Genomic DNA, 13,063 nt, shown 5'->3' on the forward strand with positions numbered 1-13,063 from the left:
TCTTTGAAACAGGTTAGAAGTAGCTGAGGAAGTTATTTTTCAACACCATTTTAGGCACAAATAAGAAAAGGTAAGAACACCCACAAGTTAATATTAACTATCTTGGTACAATGGAGAGAAGGGAAGAGATGGCTGAATTATGCAAACACTATTTAATTATATGAGGGTTATTTTGGTAATCTTACAATCCAGTCATAGCCCCTTAGTTCCATCTTTAATTATGTTTCAATTTACTGAAAAATTGTTTTCATACCATGGTTAATAGTTACTTCTTAAAAAGCACAATGTATTTACTTCTTTATCATAACTTATTTACTACTAGTAACTATAGTAATGATTTAATCCAGAAGAAACATTTAACATGTATCTTCTCTAATTAGTTCAGGCTAATATTGTATGTTGAACATCATGCCACTTAAAAAAAAAAATCATAGAGTCAGTAAGGTAGATGGGATCATTATTCTTAGTTCTTTGTATGCCTCCATGTACCTGAATTTTACCTTTACATTCTTTGCTGTGTGACTTTGCAATTCTTCCCACTAGAGATGGGTTATATTATCTGAAAGTTATTTTGACTAATAAAGTGAGTTGAAGGGACAGTGTGACAGTTCTTGTTCCAAGAGATAACACCATCCCTGTGTGCTCCTGTGATCTCTTTATAAGAAGGACATGCACCCATGCTGGTCCAAAGAGACTGAGGAAACATGTAAAACAGACCTGAACCCAAGTAGAAGCACAGAGCCAAGACCAGGCAACCTACAGCTTAAGGCAAAATTGCTCCAGCCCATGCAGACTCATAAGCTTGTTATAAATCTCTGAATTTTAGGGAGGAGTGTTAGGCAGCATTATTGTGATAATAATTGACTAATGCAGTGGGGTTTATATATCTTTCATTTAGCATGTGTGTGTGTCTTGCATATCTGTATGGCTACGTATTTTGGTCCAGCACTTCTTTATTGGTGCATTAGAGTGATAGTCAGGCATCCTTCATAATATATGAGTTTTTTGAGAGTGAAAAAAGAGAGGCTTGATAACATGATGAATTGGTAGACATCACCTTAATCAAGTGATCTGAGTTAACATCACCAGTAATGAGAGATTTTGACATTATGGAGTCCCTCATGTAATGCACCAAGAAGGACATAACTTTTGTGGTATTCTTGCCAAAAATATATCACCTCAGTCTAATTATGAGAGATATCAGACATACCAAACTGAGTTTACAAAATAACCAATTCAGCACTCTCAGAAGTATTAAAGTTGTGAAAAACGAAGAAAAGCTGGGCAACTGTCACAGATTAGAACAGACTAAGAAGATATGATAGCTAAACAAAATGTGGGATCCTGGATGAAATCCTGGACCACAGAAAGGACATCAGTGGGTATGCTAGCAATATTTGAATAAGGGCTATATTATAGTTCATAGTATTTTATCAATGTTGATTTCCTGGATTTGATCATTCTACTATAGTTATATAAGGTGTTACCTTTAGAGGAAGCTGAGTAAAAAATATATGGGAACTCTGTGCTATTTTAGCTTTGTGGTATCTAAAATTACTTCAAAATAAAATTAAAAAAAAAAATCAAGAATGAGACCAATTATCTTCAGTGACACATTTTAAGAAAAATATAAGGTTTCCATTAGGATAATATTTTCCAGATCCCATACTACTTAAATAAGAATCCCTGAGGTAGGAACTGGGTATCAGTGTCTTAAAAGTTCCATTGCTGATCCCAATGTGCAGCTGGGTTTAATAGCCAATGTTACGGAGAACGAACAGACAAATGAATACCAATGCACCCACCACCCACTTTAAAAAATACTCGGTTTTAAGAAATACAGAATGGGCTCCTTCTGGATCCCATTGCATTTTGCCTGAAAGTATTTCCATCCTGATTATGGTTTTCCTCATTCTCCTGATTTTCTTCATAGTTAACCAAATATGTATGTATCCTAAAAACATATATAAGTAGAATCAACTGTGTGTATATACAGGAAGCTTGCTTAACATTATGTCTATGAAATGTATAGAGTGTTTTAACTCATGTAGCTGTAGTTTATTTTCAGTAATGTGAATATTCTATTATATCATCATATTGTACTTTTTTTTCATTCTATTTGAGGACATATGGGCAGTTTCTAATGTTTTGCCATTATATGCAATCCTGCTATGAGCGTTTTCATAGTCTTCTTGTGCCCACATGCAAGAGTATCTCCAGGGAACATGGCCAGGAAGTAGAAATGCTGAGTCATAGGGCACATCCATTACAGCTTTTCCAGATGATGCCAAATTGATTTCAAAGTGAACACACCAATTCAGACTCCCATCAGCAGTGTATAATATTGCTTATTGCTCCACATCCTTGGCAGTGCTTACTTTTTTTTTTTTTCAATATGGTAGGTACAAAATTATGTTACATTACGGTTTTAATTTACCTTGCTCAGATTACTAGTGAGATTGTGCTTCTTTTCATTTTCTTATTGGCTGTTAATTTGTGACATGTCTATATGCCTTCAAAGATGTTCAGGATATGCCACCCTAAAATATGTCAGTTTGGCATAAGAGATATTTTGAGCTAAAGGCAACTGAAAACCAACAGATACAGGAACAGTTCTCTGCCCTTCCCTTTACTGCCTAAAAGCATGGCGTAAATTTCCCATTATGAAAGTGTCCCCACTTCTCCTGTACCAGGAAGAGGAAAATAACTCTTGTCAATGGAGATGAAGAGCTAGCACCAAGATGAGGTTACATAAACAAACCCCTTACTAAAATAAGATAGCCCTTATCTTTCATTGGCTTTCCTAGACTTTTGCATGATTTATTGTCCCTCAAAGTCAAAACATCCCCCTACACCTTTCCTCCATTTTTCTCATGAGTTGTTAGGTATTTTTTACTTATTTACATTTTCTGGATTCTAATCCTTCTGATCCTTTGTTGGGATTATATGTGCATGCCAAGTATCTTCTTCCAGCTAGTAGGTTGATTTTTCATTTTCTTTATGGGGTTTTTTTGGTGAGCAGAGTTTTAAAATTATAATATAATATAATTGATTGATCTTTTCCTTTAAATTATTTTTATCTTTTTCCTGTTTTAAATGGTGAAATATTAAAGTTTAGAACTAGATAGGGATGCTATCTATCACTGTAATTTTTATTATCTTAAATCATCTAATAAATTCAGTAAGATTTTAAAAAGTGAAGAAACTGGCATATATGCCTGAAAAGAAAAGATAAAATGATCTGTTTGGGCTGATTATAAGATTTATGCCTGGAGATCCCAAAGATTCTAGTAAGAAACAAACAAACAAACAAACAAACAAACCTACTGGAATCAATGAAAGTATTAATATGGTAGTTGGATTCAGGATAAATATACAAAAGCTGCAAAAATCAATGTTTTCACAATTCCAGAAATAAACTTCTAGAAATTAAAGTGGGCAAATAGTCTAGTCCCAGTAGTTGACAAAGACTGTAAAATATTTAGGGATAAATTTAGTAATAAGTAGCATTAGTTGAGCATTTGCTTTGTGTGATGTACTGTTCCAGACCAATGCATTGCTATTGTAGGTGCTGGAGCCCAAGATTAGGCATCTGGCTCCAGTGTCATGCTCCTAGCTCTCTTACTTCCTCTTCATCGGTGTTAACATAGTCTCATTCTCCTCATTTACTTATACCTCTTCCTACTTCTCCCCTATAACCAGTTTGTCTAGATTCTTGTTCATCCTCCTTATATTTGTTTTGGTCAAGGAGCAGATATGTGTGTGTTTTCTTATATACCCTTCTTTCTCACTTTAAGGGGAGCATACTATAGATATTCTTTCGGACTTTTTGTCACTTAACTACATGTTTTAGAAATCTCTCCATACTGGTTTATAGAGATCTTGCTCATTCTTTTGTACAGTTGCATAGTCCTCCATCTTGCGGATGTGGCAATGGTTGATTCAACCACTCTCCCATGTATGGGCATTTAGGTTATTTCCAATATTTCACAATTATAGTCAAATATTCAATAATGTGCATGCATATATTTGTATACTTTAATTGTGTTTAATTCAGGCATACCTCATTTTATTGTGCTTTGCAGATACTGCGTTTTATACAAATGGAAGTTTTGCATCAAGTTTTGAGTCAAGCAAGTCTATTGGTGCCATTGTTCCAGTAGCAGTTGTTCATGTTGTGTCTCTGTGTCACATTTTGGTAATTTTCACAATCTTTCAAACTTTTTTATTGTTACTGTATTTGTTGTGGTGATCTGTGATAAGTGATAACTGAAATCTCAGTGTTGGTTAGCATTTTTTAGCAATAAAGTATTTTTTATTGATGTCATGTACATTTTTTAGACACAAAGCTATTACACATTTAATGGGGTGTAGCATAATGTAAATATAACTTTATATGTACTAGGAAACCAAAAAATTCATTTGATTCATGTTATTGTTACAGTCTAAAACTAAAGCCACAATACTTCTGAGGTATGCTTGTACTTTAACCAGGGAGGTTTTTGTCTCTATATATTTGTAAAATATATTTGTCTCTATATATTTGCATACAGTTACCAGTTTTTAGTGAAAATTTAAAAGTGTTTATCCTCTGCTTATCTTTAAATGACTTTCTACTCCCTGCAGTATTTAGTTTAATCCTTTAAGACCATACAAGACACTTTTCTTGTAAAGTATTTCACATTCATTTGTCTGATTGTATCCCTTTATCATTTAAAGTTGTTTTTGTCAATATATATACACGTGTGAATATATATACACATGTATATACACACGTGTGTGTATATATATATATATAGAGAGAGAGAGAGAGATGCCCCAAAATATGCTGTTTAACTTCTATAATTTATCAATTTTAACAAATGTATATCATGTTGTATGTAATGTTTTCAGTCTCAGCTTTTTCATTCAAATGGAACATTACTAGGATTCTTCCATATTCATGTGTGCAATTTTTTAAATTTATCATTTTTTAAAGTTTTTTTTTTTTTTAAGTTTATTTATTTATTTTGAGAGAGAGAGAGAGTGTGCAGGTGCATGTGTGCACTCCGAGGGTAGAGAGAAGGAGAGACAGAATCCCAAGCAGGTTCCAGGCCATCAGCACAGAGCCAATGTGGGGCTCAAACTCATGAACCATGAGATCATGACCTCAGCCGAGATCAAGAGACTGAACCACCCAGGTGCCCTGATATGTACAATTTTATTTATTCATTTTCACCACTATATGATATTTTCTATCTATTCATTATCTTGTTGAAGAGCATTTAGGTGCTTTGTGTGTTTGTTTTTACTCTGATAAGCAATAATATAGCAAGCATTCCTGTACTTGGGTCCTGGTATATATAATTCTTTTAGGTATATAGCTGGGAGTAGAGTTACTTCTCTCAAAAATGCCTAAATCGACTTCTATCCTTTCTATGTTTAAGACATCTGTTGACTTATATCCTCTCCAATATTTGACATTATATTTGGCAGTCAGATTGGTAGAAAATGGCATGCCATTATGGTCTTGATTGTGGTCCTGATTACTGTTGAAGTCGAATATCTCTTCATTTTTATTGAACTGGTATTTCTTTGGGTATAAACCTGTTCTTGATCTTTGTCCAGTTTATTTCTAGTGAGTTGGTCCTTCCTTCATTTATAGTTGTTCTTTTTATAGTCTTGATACTAATCCTTTGATCACTTATGTATGTTGAATGTATATTCTTTGAGTTTATGTCTTGACTTTGCATTTTATTTAAGGTGTTTTTGATGAATACACATTATGAATTTAAAAAAATTTTTTTAACTTTATTTATTTATTTCAAGACAGATAGAGATACCATGACCAGAGGAAGGGCAGAGAGAGAGGGAGAGAGAGAATCCCAAGCAGGCTTTGTGCTGCCAGCACAGAGCCAGATGCAGGGGTCAAACTCACAAAATTGTGAGATCATGACTTGAGCTGAAACCAAAAGTCAGACACTTAACTGACTGAGCCACCCAGGTGGCCCCACATTCTGAATTTTATATGGGCAGACTTTTCATGCCCTCTAGGTTTAATATTTGTTTGTGTCTTAAGAACTTATTTACGCCAAAGCCAGAAACATACTTATCCATATTTTCTACTAAAAGTTTTAGAATTTTACTTTTGATTTTCAAGCCCTTAATCTCTCTATGGTTGATTTTTATCATGGTGTGAATTAGTGCTCCAACTCCTTTTTTTTTTTTATGGATAATTATTTATCCAGCTCAATTACTTGAATAGTCCCTCTTTTCCCCACTGATTTACCATGCTTCACTTCCATACATCAAAATTCTCCCACCCCCACACACCACACATTGTTTTAATTACTATATCTCTATAATAAATAGAAGTTGAGCAAGTTTCACTCTTTTGTTCTTCTTGAATGTCTGATTATTAGTAAGAATGCAATATGACTGTTTAAAAGTAGAAGTGATTGTGTTTGTAGACATGAACCCACTGGTTGAAAGTGTTCAAACTGCTATAACTATCAGCCATGTTTCTCAACTGGGGTGCAGGAATGCAAAAGCACCTGACTCCACAAACAAAACAGGTTCCAAACGAAACAGGTTCAACCAGTCACCACTGACAATATCCAAAGGCAGAGGGAGAGAGAGAGAGAGAGAGAGAGAGAGGTGATAATGATGTGGGAAACAAAGGCAGAAAGAACTGTAGATAATATTAAATCTACATATAACCCAACCATTTACAGATCCTTGAGATAGACAGAGTATGACATTCTTCCAGGAACTCCCAACTCTCTTAATGTTAATGCTATGTGCTTGAGGGAAAAACAGCCTTAGCTTGACAATAACCAGGCCTCTAGAATCTTGTGAGTCTTCTTTAGCATATGAAAGCCCTTTTGGAAACTTCCCTTGTTTTTACCTCCCCCAATTCCCAAGTATATGATCAGTCACTCCTCACAACCCCAGTGCAGCTCTTTCTGCCCCTGAGTCCTGTCCCCATGCTTTAATAAAACCACCTTTTTTTGTGCCAAAACCACCTCAGGAATTCTTTCTTAGCCATCAGCTCCACATACCAGCACTTCAAAGCGCGTCAGTAACACAAGAAATTTATTTCAGTGAAGCCAAAACCAGGAAGACAATGGACTAACTTCTCAAAGACTGTCTCGGAAATGCTGAAAATACTTCTAGGTTTATATAAGGAAAATGTGGGATGAAGGTAGGTGGGTACCTGCAGGTAGGCATTAAGGTCAGGTTGATTGTTGTCTTGGAGTCAACTACAGAGGTCTTGCTGGCTTGGGGCAGTTGCTATTGCTTGAGGGAGTAGGTTTTTGTTTTTTTGTGTTTGTTTGTTTGTTTGTTTGTTTTTTGCTTCAGAGATAAGCTGGAAAGTAGAACTTAATGAATTAGAAAGTACAGATGGAGGTAAAAATGGAGGTAGTTCAAGTCCTCTTTTAGTCTTACTAAAGGAACCATGAGCATTGGTTAATTCACGGAGTAGGTTAAGAAGTCATTTAAAGAAGTTTCTCTTGTACTCACTTTTATTATAACATGTATTGCATTATATTTCAAGATTTTGTTTATATGTCTTTCTTTTTTACTAGGCTGAGATCCATGAAAACCCATATGTATTATATTCTTTCTCATGTTTCCAGACGTCTGGAACTTGCTTAGCAAATAATAAATGCTTAACTCATATTTGTTGAGTGGAATACATAGATTTGGATCTACCAAAAAGAATCCTCAGAAAGTCACTGGGACTTTGAGAGATCAGGGCAAGTCAGGACAGAAGGTATGCCTTGATGACGCCACAAACTTAACCTAAATCACTGGGTTTCGGGACAGCCAATTGCCAAATAAAAACATATTGTGAGAGTAGGTTGGTGGTTCTACTATACACCACCGAATAATCAGATTGCCCCAGTACCTAAGATTGGAAAATGTCATATTACTGAGATATGGAATAAACTCACAAAATAGAGGTGTGGAAAGTGTAGCACTAAACATTAGGGTGACCACAATGGAGGAAAAATGAAATATTCAATAATCTCACAAAACATTGGTACTTCTGACATATCCCCAGGATATCAAGGTGCTCATTACTCCCCTATCCTAGGATCACAAGTGACAAATTTGAATGAAATTAAATGTTTTGGTACCTACTGAATTATCTACTTACTACACACTGTAGAATAGGAAGTTCAGTTGTATGGAAGTCATTATTACATGTGCTCTGTGCTCTTTAAACACACTGTTTTAGGATTCTTTATCTCAGGGCCCAGGGTTCATTGATTGCTTCGAAGAATGAAGAAGAGGTGGACACAGAATAAAATGAGCAGCGGGCAAAGGTTTATTAGAGTATAAGATCAGAAAGTAAGAATGGTATGAAAGCTCTCTTTACAGAGAGGGGGCATTCGAAAGTGAATACCCCCAACTATAGACAAAGGACTTTGTTTTCTAGGGTTTTGGTTGGCCCCCTACCTTCCCCCTTGATCCTTCTCAGGTTCTACCCTTATTGACTGGATACCTCTAGGTGCTGGGTTGTCCATTCCTGATTGGCTCAATTCCATTATGTGAGGAGTCAGACTATGGTCATACTGTCCTTCATATAACATAAGTTTTATGGTTTGCTTATTTTAGTTAGGTATTTTGTTTGTCAAATTCCTGAGGGGAACCTGAGGGGGAGTAAATGGTGTCTGTTACATTCCTAAGAGGAACCTTACACCTGAGGGGGTTTGCTGTGGTCAGCCACTCCCAGTATTGTTCCAAAATATGTGTTTTTCCCCCATCCAGGGTCCTCAGGTCCTAACCTTTCCCTCTCTGCCTGTTTTATCCTATCTTTCCCTTCATAACACCAGCCACTGACTTTAATATTCAGAGTTCAGCAGCCCTTTTCATAGAAACTTATAGTATAATTATCACTATATTTTTCATATTAATTATTTTTTCTAAAAAATAAGTTTTAATGTTGTCGCCTGAAATTTTGTATGTATACGTACATTTGTTAAATTTCTGTGATTTCCTTTGAAGTGCCTTTCTTTACCTTTACATCAGACAGTTCTCTGTGGAGACCCACTCAGATCCCCAGAGTTGGTATGAAGATTAAACTGAAGACATTTGAGATATAGCAGATGAGAAAGAAGTCTTTTCAGAGTTTCCCTTATCTGACTAATAGTCAGAGAGTGAAGCTGCCATAAATTCCCTCTTCAGGAAAGCCTCACTTCTAGAGAGAAGACTGACTGCTCACAGGGGGATGAGAAATTACATAAACAAACATTATCACAAACTGTCTTACCTTCCATTTGTTTCCATTAAAGTCCATTTGCTCTTTGAAACTCTCTCTTATCCCATTCCCTTATTAAATTGGTATGTAAACCCTTATCCCTAGCTATTCAAGGAGCTTCTTCATCTGAATGCTCCTACAGGTGTATGAATAAAATGTGTTTTCTTCTGTTAATCTGTCTATTATTAATTAATTTGCAGGTCCACGGCTATAAGACCTAAGTCAGTAGAGAAAAAGATTATCCTCCAAATATGTCTAAAATTGGTTAAAGTCAGTTATTGTTTTATTTACTGGCTTGGTTTTGAAGGAAGGATTCTATTTGTGCTACATATCAGAAGACAAAGAAGTAAATGTTCGAAAAAAACATAGTGTCTCTGTTAGAAAGTCATTAAACTTTGGTTGATTTTAAGTCTGTTCCAAGGTGAGGCCAAAGAGAAAGGAAAAAGAAGAGAAGAGAGATAGGAAATGGCTTATCAGAGTAAAGTGTTGGGTGGGGTAGTTGAGAAGTGAACAGGGAACTTGGCTGTTCAGGTTTTTTTTTTTTTTAATTTTTTTTTTTAACGTTTATTTATTTTTTGAGACAGAGAGAGACAGAGCATGAACGGGGGAGGGTCAGAAAGAGAGGGAGACACAGAATCCGAAACAGGCTCCAGGCTCTGAGCATTCAGCACAGAGCCCGACGCGGGGCTTGAACTCAAGGACCGCGAGATCATGACCTGAGCCGAAGTCGGACACTCAACCGACTGAGCCACCCAGGCGCCCCTGTTCAGGTTTTTTCACAGATAGTTTTCCCATTCCTCGGCCTTTAAGATTATTGTGGCATCTGGTCTTACTGCCAGTTATTTCTGTGGAAGAAGAAAAACTTTCCTCTACCCTCTTAATTTCTGTAGCTACAGTATGCAAATTAAATTGGCAAAGAAAGAAAACAGAAGGAAAAGCATAAAAATTCTTATTGATGTTAACGTTTTCAATTTTACATGCATGAGAGCAAGTTCACAGAAAAGAAGTGAAATCTTGAAAAGGCAAGCTGGAGAGCTTATACACCATTTTGACAAAGGTCAATATATTGTAGAAAGTACTAGATAAAGGAAAGGAGGCTTTTAGAGAAGGTAAATATGTGGGGAAATTTATGGAAGATAAAGACTTTTTTAGCAAGATTTCTTTGTATAGACGCCTCTCAATGCCAGCTTTCCATCTTCATGGCCTTAGAACTCCCCTGGAAAGGGGATTTACGGCTATCATCATTTTTCAGAAGTTTCTGCTTTTAATCAGATAAGGGAATCTCCAAGATGACTTTTTCTGCATCTGTTGATTCTCAATTTACTTCAGTTTGAAATAATACATATTTTGGCATATTTTGGGTAGCATATTCTGATCTCCTTCATTTCTTCAGGCCTTCCCATTACCATCCTTTCCATTTTTCTGTGACATCAAAGCAAGTAACATGTCCATAATTGTTTCCTAGCCTGCAAAGAAAAAAAATGGACTAAGATTACTTTCAGCTCTAAATTTCTATGATTCTATGAGGTAGCTAATTCAAGACACTTCAAACTGTTCCAGTCATAACTTTCCCCAAAGTTACTAATATATATTTAAACTTTACATTGTCTGAAATCAAGTCCCTTCTGAAGATGGTTTTCAGAGAGTGATTCTAAAATTTTTTGGTCTCAGAGTACCCTTTTTCAGATCCTACCCTTCCACATTACTTTAGTTTCATAGCAATTAATAATAATAATAATAGGCAATAATATTGATGTTTAATAGTTGTACCTTAAATATATTTTCTCATTTAACCTTCAGGATAATCCCATGAAGGGTGGCATTAATGTTATTTCTTTTTGTAGCTTAAGAAACTGACATAGAGAGGCTAAGTGCCTTGTTCAAGATCAAACAGCTATAAGTGATGAATCTGGGATTCAAACCCAGTTACTGACTACAGAGCTGTGCATTTATCCTTTAAATTATATAGCACTCAAGTCAACTTTTAAATACTTCCCTTTTTTTTAGAACAAACTCTACATGAATACATTTTTATAAAAGAGCCCCATTGTATACAACTGTCTTAAAGAAAACATGAAGCACTTCTCAACCTTTGGTAGGGCAAAGATATTTCTTGTGTATCCTTCCAAACCTTTACACTTAGAAAAAATTTTGCTTCAGTGGAAAACCCCATTATCTATAGCTCACTTTCTTTGGTTAGCTGGTTCTAAGAGAGCTATTTTATAACTCTGTAAGTTTGTTAGCAATGTTAAATAATATTGATTAATACATCAAAGCATTAAAAACATTGCAAAATAATGCTTGCCTGTGGATATGCAAATGGAGTCTGTTCAAGTGGAGGACAACCCACTTGCTCCACCCCAAACCAATTTTGCTTTCATTTGCACATTAATTTTAACATTCCTTTTTTTTAAAATATGAAATTTATTGTCAAATTGGTTTCCATACAACACCCAGTGCTCATCCCAAAAGGTGTCTCAATGCCCATCACCCACTTTCCCCTCCCTCCCACCCCACATCAACCCTCAGTTTATTCTCAGTTGTTAAGAGCCTCTTATGGTTTGCCTCCTTCCCTCTCTGTAACCATTTTCCCCCCTTGCCCTCCCCCACTTAACTTCTGTTAAGTTTCTCAGGATCCACATAAGAGTGAAAACATATGGTGTCTGTCTTTCTCTGCCTGACTTATTTCACTTAGCATAACACTCTCCAGTTTCATCCATGTTGCTACAAATGTCCAGATTTCATTTTTTCTCATTGCCAAGTAGTATTCCATTGTATATATAAACCACAACTTCTTTACCCATTCATCAGTTGCTGGACATTTAGGCTCTTTCCATAATTTGGCTATTGTTGAGAGTGCTACTATAAACATTGGGGTACAAGTGCCCCTATGCATCAACATTCCTGTATCCCTTCAGTAAATTCCTAGCAGTGCTATTGCTGGGTCATAGGATAGATCTATTTTTAATTTTTTGAGGAACCTCCACACTGCTTTCCAGAGCGGCTGCACCAATTTGCATTCCCACCAACAGTGCAAGAGGGTTCCCGTTTCTCCACATCCTCGCCAGCATCTATAGTCTCCTGATTTGTTCATTTTAGCCACTCTCACCAGCATGAGGTGGTATCTCAGTGTGGTTTGGATTTGTATTTCCCTGTTTAGGAGTGACATTCAGCATCTTTTCATGTGCCTGTTGGTCATCTGGATGTCTTGTTTAGAGAAGTGTCTAGTCATGTCTTCTGCCCTTTTCTTCACTGGATTATTTGTTTTTTGGGTGTGGAGTTTGGTGAGTTCTTTATGGATTTTGGATACTAGCCCTTTGTCCGATATGTCATTTGCAAATATCTTTTCGCATTCTGTTGGTTGCCTTTTAGTTTTGTTGATTGTTTCCTTTGCTGTGCAGAAACTTTTTATCTTCATGAGGTCCCAATAGTTCATTTTTGCTTTTAATTCCCTTGCCTTTGGGGAGGTCAAGTAAGAAATTGCTGTGGCAGAGGTCAGAGAGGTCTTTTCCTGCTTTCTCCTCTAGGGTTTTGATGGCTTCCTGTCTCACATTCAGGTCCTTCATCCATTTTGAGTTTATTTTTGTGAATGGTGTGAGAAAGTGGTCTAGTTTCAACCTTCTGCATGTTGCTGTCCAGTTCTCCCAGCACCATTTGTTAAAGAGATTTTCTTTTTTCCTTTGGATATTCTTTCCTGCTTTGCCAAAGATTAGTTGGCCATACTTTTGTGGGTCTAGTTCTGGGGTTTCTATTCTATGCCATTGGTCTATGTGTCTGTTTTTGTGCCAAGACCATGCTGTCTTGATGATTACAGCT

The 13,063-nt window shown here is 36.2% G+C and overlaps 1 long non-coding RNA gene across 3 annotated transcripts in view; it reads left to right on the top strand.

Annotated features, from left to right (window-relative positions):
* LOC125918932 (uncharacterized) overlaps nucleotides 1–4,322 on the top strand; it is a 93,736-nt gene extending 89,414 nt beyond the window's left edge. For all 3 annotated transcript variants that reach the window (XR_007456620.1, XR_007456621.1, XR_007456622.1), the window contains 2 exons: nucleotides 13–70; nucleotides 4,086–4,322. This is a non-coding gene — a long non-coding RNA (uncharacterized LOC125918932). The remainder of the gene's footprint in view (nucleotides 1–12; nucleotides 71–4,085) is intronic.
* The last annotated feature ends 8,741 nt before the right edge of the window (nucleotides 4,323–13,063 follow it).

Source organism: Panthera uncia, chromosome B4 (assembly GCF_023721935.1).
Source record: "Panthera uncia isolate 11264 chromosome B4, Puncia_PCG_1.0, whole genome shotgun sequence".
Classification (NCBI taxonomy): Eukaryota; Metazoa; Chordata; class Mammalia; order Carnivora; family Felidae; genus Panthera; species Panthera uncia.